Source organism: Macrotis lagotis, chromosome 1, assembly GCF_037893015.1.
Source record: "Macrotis lagotis isolate mMagLag1 chromosome 1, bilby.v1.9.chrom.fasta, whole genome shotgun sequence".
NCBI lineage: Eukaryota > Metazoa > Chordata > Mammalia > Peramelemorphia > Peramelidae > Macrotis > Macrotis lagotis.
In genome coordinates this window covers 98,536,545-98,552,533 of record NC_133658.1, presented here as the reverse complement: position 1 = coordinate 98,552,533, position 15,989 = coordinate 98,536,545, and the positions used below count along the sequence as shown (strand labels likewise).

General features: G+C 36.6%; 1 protein-coding gene and 1 long non-coding RNA gene across 2 annotated transcripts in view; one reads left to right on the top strand and one right to left on the bottom strand.

Moving 5' to 3' along the window:
- SOCS5 (suppressor of cytokine signaling 5) overlaps positions 1-15,729 on the bottom strand; it is a 144,746-nt gene extending 129,017 nt beyond the window's left edge. The window contains exon 1 of the mRNA XM_074205285.1: positions 15,653-15,729. The gene's annotated coding sequence lies outside the window, so the exon portion shown is untranslated. The remainder of the gene's footprint in view (positions 1-15,652) is intronic.
- LOC141501396 (uncharacterized) overlaps positions 1-15,989 on the top strand; it is a 56,783-nt gene that overhangs the window by 31,770 nt on the left and 9,024 nt on the right. The window lies entirely within an intron of this gene.

Here is a 15,989-nt window from a genome sequence, read left to right as displayed (position 1 = left end):
CAGTGTTCTCCATTCTATGTTGTTTCTTTGCGATCTCTATTTTTTTAAATCACCTTGGACTTTTTGGTCACACCCTTTGAGGCAGGAGAAGACAGTGTGTAGAATACTACTCATGTTCAATGAGTACTGTCTTAGCCATTTCTTGAGGGCTAAACCACTCCTCAACCATCACCCAGATCTGTCTAGGCTGAAATCTTTTTCTCCTTGACTCCCAGAAGACATGCTTTATCTCTTCTCCTATTCTCTTCTCTAAGCTGCAACCATGTACTCTGGCCCATACTGCTGGAACAATATGACCCTGTCTCCATGAGACTGAATCTGTTGATCTTTTAACTTAACTACTCCTTTCCCAGCTTGTATCTATTCCCTTTGCTGTTCTCTCTCAAACAGATTTTTTTTTGCCTAACTTTATTTCTTTCTTAAGAAACCACTAACTCTTTTAAGAAACTCATTATCTAATTGATTCTTCACAGGACCTAACTTGAGAACTTGTATAGAGGCTTGTGGACTTTGTAGGAATCTGTGTATTTTGTAGTAACTTATAAACTTTTGTGCTACCTGTGAACTAAAGTCTAAGCCTCCTTGAGTCAGAGATGGTAACTTCATCATCCCTAAAATGAGCCACAGCTGTACCTCCCCATCCCAGTTTCTCTGGCAACATTTTTGTCATTCCTATGTGGGTACAGCTGTCCTTCTCTTTGGCTTCACTTCATCTCTAAAAACAAAATACAACAAAAATAAACAAAAATACTTTCTTCACTGGATGCTACTATTTCCAAAGCTATTCTCTCCATCCTTTCTAAGCCAAAAACCTTGAGAAAGCTAGTTATACTCAATGCCCCCACTTCCTTTCATAAACCTTTTGCAAAATTACTAATGGTCTCTTAATTGCTGAACAAAGGCCTCTTACTCAGCTTTTCCTTCTTTACTTCTCTGCAGAACTTTGACTATGCTATATTTGTTAAATTTCCTTCCAGACATTCTCTTCTCTTTGGGCTGTTAGGATACTGCTCTCTCTTGATTCCCCACCAATCTGATTACTCCTCAGTCTCCTTTTTGGTTCATCACTCATGTCTTGCCTTTTAACTGTGACTGTAACACAAGACTTTATCCTGGGCTGTTTTCTCTTTACAGTTCTTTACTTGGTGACCTCATAAGCTCCCATGCAGTTAATTTTTATCTAGAGATGTACACAGCCTGAATATCTCTCCTGAGCCATACCTGTTGAATATTTTGAACTAGATTTCTATAGGTATCTCAAATTTAACATGACCAAAACATGTTTTTTTTCCTCCAAGCCTACCTCTCTTCTGAATTTTTCTCTATCAAAGACATCATTATCCTATTCACTCATCAATTGCCAAATTTTATTGTCTCTACATCTCTTGTGTCCTTCTCTCCTCCAACAAAGCATCAAGTTCTGGATTATTTTAACTGAAATATATTATCAAGCTCCTGATTCCTTGTTTTTGATCTACTGTCTCTTTTAGGCATCAATCCATCAATAACAAGCATTTATGGAACAGTTCCCACAATGCACTAAGCACTGTGCTTTCACTAGGATTACAAGGACAAAGGTGATATAGAAAGTCTGAAGATAAATGTGATGTAGACCCTATCCTTGAAAAGCTAACATTTTATTTATTAGAAAAACACACACAAGGGGAAGCTAGGTGATGCAGTGGATAGAGCACTGCCCCTGGAGTCAGGAGTACCTGAGTTCAAATCCAACCTCAGATACTTAATAATTACCTAGCTGTGTAACCTTGGGCAAGTCACTTAATCCCATTGCCTTGCCAAAAGAAAAAAAACCACATCCAAGATAACTGTGTAGGTATCTGGAGGGAACAAGGAAGACCTCAAGCAGAAGTGGGCACTGTAACTGAAACTTGAAGGAAACCAGAGATTCTGAGACAAAAATTGAGGAGGAAGTGCCTTTGAAGAATAGTGCATAAATACACAGACATGGAAGTATTTCTGAAGTCTATACTGGGTGCTGGGGATTGACATGTGCCCTAGGAATAAAAATTCAGTCAGTTCTGCTCAAAGGCTTGTATTCAAAATATAAACTCCCTTCAACATAATTGATACATTAGAGAACAGTTTAAGCATAACTTGAATTTCACAAGGCTTATGTGCATTTTTGTCCACAGCAAATAGCAGGAGCACAAAAAACTGAACTACTTTTTTTGATAACTCAAAGCCCCAAATTCTCCTGATACTCTTGAACAAGTGAGCTTCAAATCTTTTGCAGAAAGTGCTATATTTGTGGAATATCTTCTATCACTAGAGAAGGGCTGTTCTGCATCATTCCTCCATCACCCCCACCCTGATACACAACATCAGCTATGGTTGTAGCCCTGATCTCACATCCCAGAGAGCTAAAAATGTAAGGATTATTTTTTGCCCCAAGTAGTGATATAGATTGAAAATTTAAATAGGTTCAAGAGAAGTTTGAATAAATGGTCAGATTTATGATTCATCCTTATTGAATTATTAAAGGTGGCTATGAGTGTTAAGGATAATCTCTCTAACCACACCTTGTCAAAAACACCTTTTGGTTCCACTGACAGAATAAAAGACTACAGGATTATGTATGTTCTCAGAAGATTATACTTTGGAAAATTGATATTGGCTCCATCATATTAAATCCTAATTGGATTGTCATCTTAGGAATGTTGTTGAACATCATTAATTAGCAATTTTTAGTAATTATTAATTACTATTATTAACTACATATACATGTTTTGTGTAATAGGCAATACACAAGACTGAATCAGGTCTCTTGAGTTGCATTCTGATGTCTACTTCTCTCCAAGAATAAACCATTTATCATTGACTAAGTAGGAATAGTTAAAGGAAAGCAGAAGATGGCACATTTATCAAAAAATTCTTAGTGTTTTTTTCTATATGAATTGACTGTGTCTAGACAGTCACAGACTATATTAGATAAATTGTCTCATAATTCATACCTTTAATTAATTTCTCTTCTTTTTTTGGCAAGGCAATGGGGTTTAGTGACTTGCCCAAGGTCACACAGCTAAGTATTATATGTCTGAGGTGGGATTTGAACTCAGGTCCTCCTGACTCCAGGGTTGGTGCTCTTAGCTGTCCCCATTAATTAATTTCTCTCCAAAAGAAGTGATTGAACCCTTGGATTAGAATTAATACTTTATTAGAGCAATCCTATCCTGGAAAGAGGAGAGAGAGAGAGAGAGAGAGAGAGAGAGAGAGAGAGAGAGAGAGAGAGAGAAAGGAAAGAAGGAAGTTTGACTGTCAAATTATTTAACATTTGAACTTCTGAAACAATATTGGTATTACTAGAATCTATACTACTTTTAGTTTGGTCTAATGGAAATAGTCCTGTGATAAGAATTAGCAAAGTTTTCTATGAACTTAACATGTAACAAGTTTTTTAACTTCTTAGTTCCTCACTCATTTATTCATTTACTGAAATATTTACTGTAAGTCTATTATATTGAAGATATTGTGCTTTGGACTTGAGATTGAGAAAATATGTGAGTTTTGCCCTCCTGAAATTTTTATGTGAAATATATGTGAGATTAAGCACACATTATAATTACAACACAAAACTTTCTATACTATATACATTTTTATCATTGACTTGGAAGAGACCATTGCTAGCATGATCATCAGATCTGTAGATGATACAGAGGTAGGAAGTTAGTTCATATGTAAAATGACAGAATTAGGATCCCCAAAAAAGTTCCACATACTAGAATGATGATGATGATGATTTTTGTCCTTTGTGGGGTTTTTTTAAGGGTTTTTTTTGTTGCATGTGTTTTTTTTTTATCCTTTGTTTTTGAAGAAGAGAGGGAGAGAGGGGGAGGTGACATCAGGGAGGTGATGTCATAACAAGCCCATGAATTGGATTTGAGTGGGGGGAGGGGGCTGTGCTAAGTCACCAACCTCACTTTTTTCTCCAGAGCCATCAGTGTCCAATGGCCAGATATGGATCAGGATGACTGAGATGGCCCTGGATGCCAGGCAATCAGGATTAAGTGACTTCCTCAAGGTCATAATACTAATAAGTAGCCAGTATCTGAGGTTGCATTGAAACTCCTGTCCTCCTGACTCCAGGACTGGTCTTCTATCCACTGGACCCATTAGCTGACCCTACATGCTGGAATAATAATAGATTAAATCTAACAGGGTGAAATGTATTTGAAATTTTATCTTGGTACGGTCCCAATGATGACCCCACTACTTAGAATAGTAAATTAAATATGTAAATAGTCTCTTCAAGGTATAAATAAATAGGAAATAGAAACTAAGTATATAAGGTTGAACATAGAACTTTGCTAAAACTACCTCCTAAATTAAGACCACATCCAGAAACTATGTGCTAAATTAAGAGAAGCTTCCTGTGTACTAATAAATGATACCCTGCCTGCAAATTGCAAATAAGCCCAGACATGTATAGTAAAACTAGAGAAATATATATTAATAAGGCAATTTAAAAGTAGAATTGAAAACTTGCAGATAATATTGATATGCTAATGAATCAACCATATAAATAAAGCTTAGTTCCTCAAACTCTATTTGAACCTTATTAAAGATGGGACTCCAGGGGCGGCTAGGTGGCTCAGTGGATGGAGCACTGGCCCTGGAGTCAGGAGGACCTGAGTCCAAATACAGCCTCAGACACTTAGTAATTACCTAGCTGTGTGGCCTTTGGCAAGTCACTTAACCCCATTGCCTTGCAAAAACAAACAGCAAAACAAAACAAAACAAAACAAAAAGATGGCATCCCAAAACTTACCCCTTCTTCACTCCTCTGATTGATACGGGTTCAAGCTACCCAAATGCTCCCAACTCCAATCAGCATTTACTTTTGTGTACCCCCTTCCATTCTCCCATTTATTTTTTAATTTAAGTATTTTATTTGTTTTCCAATTATATACAATAGTAGTTTATTCCTCTTTTTTTGTAATGTTTTGAATTTAATAATTTTTCCCCAGCCTCTCGTCCCTCCCCCACAGAAGGCAGTCTGATAATCTTTACATTGTTTCCATACTATATATTGATCCAAATTGAATGTACTAAGAGAAAAATCATATCCTTGAGGAAAAAAATAAAATAGATAGAAAAAATTGCGTAGTACATGAGACAACTTTCTTTTTAAATTGAAGGTAATAATCTTTGATCTTTTTGTTTATACTCCACAGTTCTTTCTTTGGATACAGATGGTATCCATCACAGAAATCCTAAAATTGACCCTGATTATTGCGCCCCATGTTGCTGTTTAGGGTGTATAATGTTCTTCTGGTTCTGCTCATCTTGCTTAACATCAGTTTATGCAAGTCTTTCCAGGCTTCTCTGAATTCCCATCCTTCCTGGTTTCTAATAAAACAATAGTATTACATAATGTACATATACCACAATTTGTTCAGCCATTCCCCAATTGATGGACATTCACTTGATTTCCAATTCTTTGCTACCACAAATAGAGCTGCTATGAATATTTTTGCTTTTACTCTTTTTCATGATCTCTTTAGGATATAGACCCGGTAGTGATATTGCTGGATCGAAGGGTATGCACATTTTTATTGTCCTTTGGGTGTAATTCTAAATTGCTCTCCAGAAAGACTGGATCAGTTCACAGCTCTGCCAACAATATTTAATGTGTTCCAGATTTCCCACATCCCTTGAACATTTATTATTGCCCTTTCTAGTCACATTGGCCAGTCTGCAAGGAGTGAAGTGGTACCTCATAGATGCTTTAATTTGCATTTCTATAATCAGTAAAGATTTAGAGCAATTCTTCATATGACTGTGAAAGCTTTGATTTCCTCATCTGTAAATGACCTTTTGACCATTTTGTCAGTTGGGGAATAGCTTTTTTTTAATATAAATTTGACTCAGTTCTCTATATATTTTAGAAATGAGTCCTTTGTTAGAAATACTAATTTCCCAATTTACTACATTTCTTTTGATCTTGGTTACAGTGGGTTTTTTGGTTCAAAAGCTTTTTTTAATGTAATCAAAATCATCTAGTTTGTTTTTAATGATGTTCTCCATCTCTTCCTTGGTCATAAACTGCTTCCCTTTCCATGGATCTGACCTGATAAACTATTCCTTGTTCTCCTAGTTTGCTAATAGTATTCCTTTTATGTCTAAATCCTGTGCACATTTAAAAAAAATTTTTTTCCTGTGCACATTTTGATCTTATCTTGGTATAGGGTGTGAGATGCTGGTCTAATCCAAGTTTCTGCCATACTAACTTCCAATTTTCCCAACAGTTTTTATTGAAGAGAGAGTTCTTATCCCAGAAGCTAGACTCTTTGGGTTTATCAAATCATTTCCGGCTGTCTCTTTTGCACCTGATCTATTCCACTGATCTACTAATCTATTTCTTAGCCAGTGCCAGACAGTTTTGATGACTGATGCTTTATAATATAATTTTAGACCTGGTAAGGCTAAACCACCTTCTTTTTCATTTTTTTTTCATTAAATCCCTGGATATTTTTTACTTTTTTGTTTCTGCGTATGAATTTAGTTACAATGTTTTCTAGCTCATTGAAGTAATTTTTTTGGAACTTTGATTGGTAAGAACTAAATAAATAGGTAGAATTTTAGGTAGAATTGTCATTCCCCCATTTATTTCTTATGCTTTCTGCTTCCCTCATCTACTCCTTTGCCTGCTGTTGCAGTATTGTCTGCCTCTGTATTCTCTATGCCTTATTAAAGTGTGATTAACATAGTATTGCCTGATCACTGTCATCATGATTTTTCCCAGAGAATATCCAAAGAACCAGACTTGTTCACCCTATCTATCCTGAACCCCTTTGAGATTCCTTTCTTTAAGGCATAAATGGGCTAGGACTTGGGGTGGACTTAAATTGTCAGCAGACACATTTACCAAGGAGATGTGAGGAATGCACTAGTAGAAGGCAAGAGCTGACAAAGGACCCCTGCACTCCTTCAGGTAGGAACATTTCCTCAGAGTTGGGCTTAAAGAACCAAAATGTAACAGGAATAAATGTAGAGTTCTACACTTAGGTTAAAATAAAAAAAAAATACTTTATCATTAAGCTTAATAGCAGTTCATCCAAGATAATACTTAACTATAAGCTCATCACGTCAGAATCCTGATTCAACCTTTTAAGCTTAATTAATAGCTGTCCAAATGGAAAGGAAATAATAGCCTCACTATACCATGTGTGGGTCAGACAACAAGTAGAGCATCATTTTCATTTTTAGGTGACATGTTTTGGGAAGTCCATTGATAAATAGGAACATATATATGGGAGGGTGATCAGAAAAGTGAGAAGACTTAAAACATTGTCATATGAGGAATGGTTGAAAGGACTTGTGGTATTTAGTTTTCAGGAGAAAAAAAATTGTGAGAATATGGTAGCTATGTTTAAATATTTGAAGAGTCAAAAATGGGAAGATAGATTAGAGTCATTCTTTGTGGTTCTAAAGAATTGAAATAGGGTCAGTTGGAATAATATATAGCACTTGATCCCTTAAGAAGAACTTTCACAAATGGTGTCTTCTTTGATCCTCATAGCAAGTTCATGTGCATGTGAATGAATATCCCTGTCTTTATAGATGAAAAAGTAGAGGTTCAGTGAATTTAAGTGACTTTCAATTAATAAATTAATTATCTACTGTGTTCAAGCCCTTTCTCAGTTATATACAGAAAGTAGCAGAGTCAAGTTTCAAACCCAGGCTTTTAATTCTAAAGTCATTATTTATTATGCCACACTGCCCAGCAGGATTGTCCTGTGCAATATAAAGAAGGAAAAAAGTCTAATGATTTGAGTTGAATAGAAATGAACTAGACTGCCAATGAGGAAGCAGGTTCTTTGCTACTGGGTATCTTCCAGCAGAGACCAGAGGACCAAGGATGCTGAAGGGAGATTCTGGTGCCGGGTATGAGGTTGCACTTTTCCTCTAAAGTCCCTTCTAAGAGGAAAATGTTGAATCTTCAAAATGCAAGCAAAGGATGAGAGTATTGAGACCAAATAGTGCAAATTACTGTACTAGACCTGTAGCTCAGGGTTCTGTTCAGATTACTGAGGACCTACCATGGCTAGCCTCTATGAAGTATCCCTTAAGATCCCAAATGTTTCTTCCTCTACATTAGCAATGCCAGTGGAATTCATCAAGAATTAACGTGTCAGGCTAAGTATAAAAAAGAACCAGAGATTTAGGACTAAAAGGAATCTTTTAGTGGTCAAATAATCTAATACCTTCATTTTACAGATGAAGAAACTGAGGTCCAGAAAGCTTAAGTGATTTATCCAAGGTCACACAGGTAATAAGTGACAGATGTGTGGTTGAAACTTAGGTCATTAATACCATATCAACACACTTCCCACTATATCATATTACCTCCCATAATTCAGTGTAATTTGAAATACCTCCTTGATTGGCCACTGACCAAAAGTGAGGGGAGATAAGTGGTATTCTATTTGTGTGGACAGACCAGTAGACTCGTTTTGTTGCTAATGGGACAATAGAAAGAGGAGGTAGATATTATAAAAATTGTGTCTATTTCTAAATTTCTAAGGATCTTAAATGTTAAATGTAGGGCAGCTAGATGGTATGGTGGATAGAATGTTGGACCTGGACTCAGGAAGACCTGATTTCAAATCTGACCTTAGATACTTCCTAGCAATGTGACTCTGGTCAAGTTAGCCTCAGTTTCCTCATCTATAAAATGAGTTGGAGAAGGAAATGGCAAACCACTCTAGGATCTTTGCCAAGAAAACTCGAAATGGGGTCAGGAAGAATTGGACAAATAAAATTAAAAAAAAAACTGAATAACAATATGCATAATAAAGCTAAGAATTTATATGAAAGGTTCTAAACTGGATCATCATTTACCTCTTTTGTTCTTGTTTCCATTTTTATTTGTATGACTATAAAGTAGAAGTTGAGGAGTACCTCACTGCTCTAGTTATACAGAGTTTCTATGTATTTTTTTAGGAGTCTTTACAAAGGTTTGAGAGAATGTGAATTATCAAGGATTTCATAGCATTAAGAACATTTATTCTAACCCCCAAGTCAGAGAGTTGACTGGAAATAGGAGTTTCTAGAGAAAATAGCAGAGACTTAGTTTAAAAAAAACAGACAGATAGTTCAAGTCTTAGGGTTTGGGGGGTTGACCAGATCATTACCATTTTCACTACCTTGGACCATATGAACTAAAAGAGTTTTCACTATCTTAAAGCAAATTAGTGCATGCACATCAGTATATGGTAGCAGAAGGAAGCTCAGGAAACATAAAAAAAATAGAAACCAGAAAGAACAAATACCCAGCAGAGATGTGACACCTGTCTGACACTGTACTCAGATAGGAACAGTAAAGAGAAGGATGATGGCCTCATCAAAAAAATATCAGCAGCTCTTCAATCAGAAATATGAGTTGCCTTGGACAACTCTGCCCTAGTCAAATGTATTCTTACTACCATGAAATTTATGTGTACCTGTTCTATAACTGTGTATTGGGAGTATCTCTTCACTTTGCCTGAATATAAATCCTTTGGATGTCAAGGATGGTCTTATTTATGTCTATATATTTCCAGTGCCTGTCACAATGTCTAAAATAGTACATTCTTAGTAAATTAAATTAAACTAAATTCTCAAATCACATGTATTCCATGAGTGTTCCTGTATTCTCTGTTTCTATGCATTTCTATTGTGGTGTAGCAACTTGTGAGAGAATGGGAAAATCTTTTCTTGTTACTTAATCTGCTGTGCTATATGGATAACTATTCTGAACTAGCATGTCCTTTCTGATTGACTTAATATAAATTAACATATTGGTGAAGGACTGAGAGTTCCAATTCTGAATTGGTGTTTCAAATATGAGGTGGGGTCAACAAGTAAAGGGAGGGCTGTCTTATCTACTACTTATAATGCACATGAAATGCATAGAAAATATTCATCAATGAGTGAGTGAACAGTCATTTGGGTTAAAAATATTGACTCTAGATACTGCTTTGAATCTTTGACGCTGAAAAATTAGACCTTACAAAACAAGATGAAAGCTTAGGACAAACTAATCAGTTATTATGAGGAGGGAAATAGTAACACATGTGGTAAGCAGTCTCTCTTCATTAAGGGAAAATCAGTTCCCTGGTAATTAGATGTAGTAGTAAGAACTGTGCATTTCAAATCTCTAAAGGTCTCATGAATTTCTTAATCAGCAAAACAAAGCTGGGCTAGAAAATCTGGAGACTGTCATTACCAGAGTTTCACAATAAAGATATCTCCCCAAATTGGATTTTCTGAAATGTTAGTCAATGAGTAATGGCTAGGCCATTAGTTGACCACTTCTCTGAGTATTTAGAGTTCACTTTTCTTTATTTTCTTTTTTTTTTAGGTTTTTGCAAGGCAAATGGGGTTAAGTGGCTTGCCCAAGGTCACACAGCTAGGTAACTATTAAGTGTCAGGCCCAATTTGAGCTCAGGTACTCCTGACTCCAGGGCCAGTGCTTTATCCACTGCATCACTTAGCCATCTCAGGAGTTCATTTTTCAAAGGATAATGTGCCCAAGTTGGTAAACTTGTGGGAAATAAGTTATATGGTCCCAGAAGTCCAGAACTGAAAGGACCTTTAGAGGCCATTTACTTTAACCTTCCATGACCAAGAAACCTTCTATAGTATTCTCTATGAATATTCATCCATCCTTTGATTGTAGGCCTCAAGAGAAGAAGAATCCATGTTCTCCTATTAAAGCTCAGATTTTTAGGAAGATTCCTTAAACCAAGTTAAAAGCTTCCTATTTTTTGGCTGCTATGTAACACTACTGACCCATATCAAATAGTTTACTAAAACTGTCAAACCTTTACAAAGAAACTGTTAAGTCACCCCTTCATCTTATGTTTGCAAAATTTACTTTTTGAACCTAAGTTTAGGACTTTGCATTTATCTTTGTTAAGCTTAATCTTATTATATTTGCTCCTTCTTAATTTGTCTGCTGAGTGTTCTTTGGATCCTGAATCTTCCATCTGATATGTTAAGCTGTCCTCTTAGCTTTGTATCATCTGCACATTTGACAAGTGGGACATCTATACCTTTAACCAAATTACTAATAAAAATGTTAAGCAATGCAAAGACAAGATCAGATCTGTGGGGTATCCCACAAGAGACTTTCTTCTAAGCCAATGTCAACTCATTAATCATTACTCTTAGGATCTGGTCATACAACCAAGACTGGATTTAACTAACTACTGTTATCTTGCCCACATCTCTTCATCTTGTCCTTAAGGATAATATAAGAGATTTTTGTCGAATGCTCTCTTGAAACTGAGGTGAACTTTCCCCTATTTCACCAATCCAAGTACTCTGTCAAAACAAAGCTCCTTTTGTATGAGTCATTCTTGATGAAGCTATCTTGGTTTTTAATGATCACCGTTTTATTTTCTAGATGCTCACATACCATCTCTTGTGAATTTGATTTATAATGTAGATTTATTTGGTTTAGTCCACTAAAATACTAGTCTAGTGTCTCTCATTTGGAAACAATCCTAAATTCTCAAATCTATATTACCAAAGCACAAGCTATGGTAGATTCTACCATGATGGAAATGTTTTGATTAGGGAGTCATCAATGTATGAATCTTGTTATCCAAGGACTAGACCACCTAGTGATCACAAGAAAATTAGTCACCAGTCAATTAATTTTTATTTTTGGCTTCAGGAACTAATAATGACCATCTACTAAAATTTACAGGGGTTGTAGTTTACATAACTCACATCTTCTTGTTGTTGTTACATTGGTATGGTACCCACACCCTGCCTTCAAGACTTATAGGAATAAAGTGAAATAAATAAGCAAACATATTCGATGAACAAAATGAAGGGGAAGGCATTTAACAAGGTCCAACTGCTCTGAGAGTACTATCTGAAATCCTGTCTTCCACCTGAAGCCTTTCCTGATATCCCTTAATGCTAGTACTGTCTCTCTATTGATTATCTTGCATTTATCTTTCTTTGAACAAAGTTGCTTCAATGATTTTCATCAGACTGTGAGTGCCTTGAGAAGAGGAATTCTTTTTGTCTTTCTTTTTATCCCCAGCTCTAGGCAAAGGGCCTGGAAGAGTAGGCATTAAATAAATTGACTTTTTTGATTGACTGACAGCATCTGACCATGTGCTTCCATGGACTAAATCAACTTAAATGTACCTGATGACAAGTCATTAAAATGTGCACTTTATGCAAGAGGGCTTATTTAATGCATGGTCCTCTAAATTCTGGTACATTGCTCTAAATTCTAGATTCTGGTATTTCCAAGTATGGAGTTTTGTCTTCCTCTTACAACTCCTTGATAAGGTTCAAAGTTCTTTTTGTCCCACTTTGTTCTGACATTATCTAAAGCACATATCTGAATTTTTAAAGGACTTGACCTTTAAGGGGGGGGGCTTTATTGGGACTGGCAGATTGGAAAGAGTTAGATATAAGAGTTATACAAAGACACATGTAGCAATTTTTTCAAGAGAAGCCTGCACAAATTATGTGTTCTTTACTGCATGGCCCTAAGGATAGAAGCAGATGGAAGTGACAGTAAAGTAGAAAGGAGTTTCTGGACTAAGTCAAAGATCTGGTTTGAGCCAGGGGTTGCAGGAGCCAAGGCAAAATGAGGAACAGAGCCACAATGAGGAGGAGAAAATCTAGACCTTGTCTTTCACTGGTATTGTCAATCATGTGCAAGTTCTTTCTGCTTTTGGGGGAACCTCAACCTTTGGGGTAGTGCTATGAGATTGGAATTAATATACTTATACACTGGGGAAGATGGAGCTTACCATAAAACAAATTTGTTTAACTTCCTACAGTAAATTCTTTCCTCTCAGTGGTATTCGAATGGAGAAACATTTAGGGTAGTTGTTCAGTGGACCAATATTATCATGATGTTGGGGTTAAGGTATGGTGTTTTCAACTGTGGCTGATCAATCCAATACTAACTCAGAAGACTCTACCACAGGCTGGGCACAAAGAGTCCATTTAAAATATTGGGGTTGGAGATATATCCAAACAGATTGCTACTGTGATTCTGTTTTGCTCATGGAGTGCCTTCTTTAATGCAGGCATGCCACATTGGGCATTCCTGTGCCATGTCTCATAAATCAATACTAAAGATCTTCAGTGAGACCTAGAGAGTGTTCTTGTATTACTTCTTCTGACCTCCATATCAGTTGCCTTATACTAACTAGTTCTCCCTAAAATATTCAATAGTACTCAAAGTCTGAAGAACTGTTTAGGTCATAGGGAAGGTAGAGTCTCAACAGGGGGCAAGAAGAATCATCCATTGTGACCACTCATGGGCTCATTTGTGTGGGGCCTTTGATTTTTCACTAAGGAGAAATAAAACCTGTCCTATATTTGATACCTCATTAGTTTGAGTGTTTTCATAGGTGCTGAGAGCCTTTTTTCTTTTTTTTGTGGAGATCTAGACACAAATCACAAAAAGTTCAGACTTAAATTGAAAATAGTAAGGAAAATCATCCTATTATATAAGTATAACCTAAATAACATCCCTTATGAAGTAAAGCTGATGAATAGATTTCAGGGATGGGATCTGGTAGATAAAATGCTGGAAGAACCTTAGACAGAAGTTTGCAATATTATACAGGAGGCAGCAACAAAAAAAAGCATTCCAATGAAAAAGAAGAGAAAGAAAGTAAAATGGCTTACCTTATAGGGCTACTCAAATAGCAAAGAAAAGGAAAAAAAGTGGGGCAGCTAGGTGGCGTAGTGGATAAAGCACCAGCCTTGGAGTCAGGAGTACCTGGGTTCAAATCTGGTCTCAGACACTTAATAATTACCTAGCTGTGTGACCTTGGGCAAGCCACTTAACCCCATTTGCCTTGCAAAAACCTAAAAAAAAAAAGAAAAGAAAAAAGTGAAAGAGAAATGAGAAATGGAAAAATATATCCAATTGAATGCAGAATTCCAGAGAAAAGTAAGGAGAGATAAGAAGGTTTTCTTAGCAATGAAAAGAAGAAAACAAAAGAATGAGAAAGATAAGAAATCACTTCAAGGAAATGTTTCATGTAAAAAATGGGCATGATAAAAGACCAAAATGTTAAGGACTTAATGGAAGCAGAAGAAATTAAGAAGTGGCAAGAATACACAAAAGAACTATTTGAGAAAGATCTTAACATCACTGATAACCACCTTGCGTTACTAATTCAAGACCAGACATCCTGGACAATAAAGTCAAGTGGATATTGCTAACAATAAGACTAGTGATGGAATTCTATAATACCATTAAAGTGTTGCATTCAATATCTCAGCAAACTTGAAAGATCAACAGTGGTCACTGGAACAGCTGGTTGGTTTAAGACAGGGAAAGGGGGATGAGATAAGACTGTAATTTATTATCTTATTTATTTAACTTAAAAGTGGAGTACATCATGCAAAATGCCAGGCTGGATAAATTAAAAGTCAGAATTAAGGTTGCCAGAAGAAATATCAACAATCTTAGGTAAGCAGATGATACCACTCTGATAACAGAAAGTGAAGAGGAATTAAGAAGCCTCTTGATGAGGGCAAAGGAAAATAGTGTAAAAGCTGGCATGAAGCTTAACATTTAAAAAAAGGATTTTGGCAACTGGTCCCATCACTTCCTGGCAAATGGAGTGAGAAAAATGTAAGGAGTGTCAGATTTATACTCTTGGGCACAAAGATCACTTCAGATGCTGACTTCAGCCATGAAATTAAAAGACACTTGCTCCTTGGTAGGGAAACTTTGGCAAATCTGGATAGCATACCAACAAGCAGAGACATCACATTGCCATCAAAGGTCCATATAGTCAAAACTAAGGTTTTTCCAGTAGCAATGTATGGCTATAAGAACTGGACTATAAGGAAAGCTAAATATCACATAATTGATACTCAATACTTTTTAAATGTGATGTTGGAGAAGACTTTTGAGAGTTCCTGAGACAGCAAAAAGGTCAAATCAGTCAATACATAAAGAAATCAATTCAGATTATTCACTGGAAGGTCAAATAGTAAAGCTGAAGTTAAATACTTTGGCCACATAATGAGAAGTCAGAACTCATTGGAAAAGACTCTGACGTAAGGAAAAATTGAAAGCGAAAGAAGGAGATGACAGAAGATGAGATGGATAGTTAGTATCATGAACTTGGGTAGACTTTGAGAGATAGTTGGGCTAGAAGGGATTGGTGTGCTATGGTCCCTTGAGTCACAGAAAGTCAGACTCTACTGAATGATTGAACAACAAGAAGAAGACACAAACCGCATTCTGATATTCTGAAGGAAAACCCTGGTTGGGGCCACAAGTTAAAATTAGTTACTGAGAAATTCACAAGATGGAACTGAATCTATGTGAGTTCTGAGATTCTGTAATGAACCTTGGATTATAAAGAAACAAAAACGAAGTGCTCTAGGTGGAGGTAGAGCAACAGAGCATCAGAAATACATTTTCAGTCTAGAATAAAAGTTTTAGGGCAGCACCTGGGAAGAAATCAGCAGACAAAATATCCTGGGAATAGGTCAGATAAATGAAATAGTTAAGCAGTGGGAGCTTCTGATAGCAGAAGTCTGCCTACTTCCTCCCACTTCCACATAGTTCTTCCTAGGAAGCCCATGATTCACAGATTGCTGGTACAGTATGGAGAGATATTTTTTCTTGCCAGTGACTTACCTGAAGTTAGTCTGCCTCCACAGCCTGAAACCTGGCCAAGATGAAGGTTCTTCTAGTCACTGCTTCTAGAGGGTCACTTATCCATTTTAGACAGTCTTCCCTTGTGCCTTGACTCTAGAGATGATTTACTTTTGATGTGAAAAGTCTGATCAGCTCTCAAAGTTGGTTTGGCTTGGCAGTCTCCAGTCTTGATGCTTTATTCAAAGTCAGGTGCTCACTTGAAACATCATCTCTGTTCCTGGAGTTACAATATCCTGAAGTGAGTTCTGGGGCTCTGGTATCTTTGGGTGTTCACTCCACCATCTGTGGGTATGAAGCCATAGCCAGAAGAACAGAC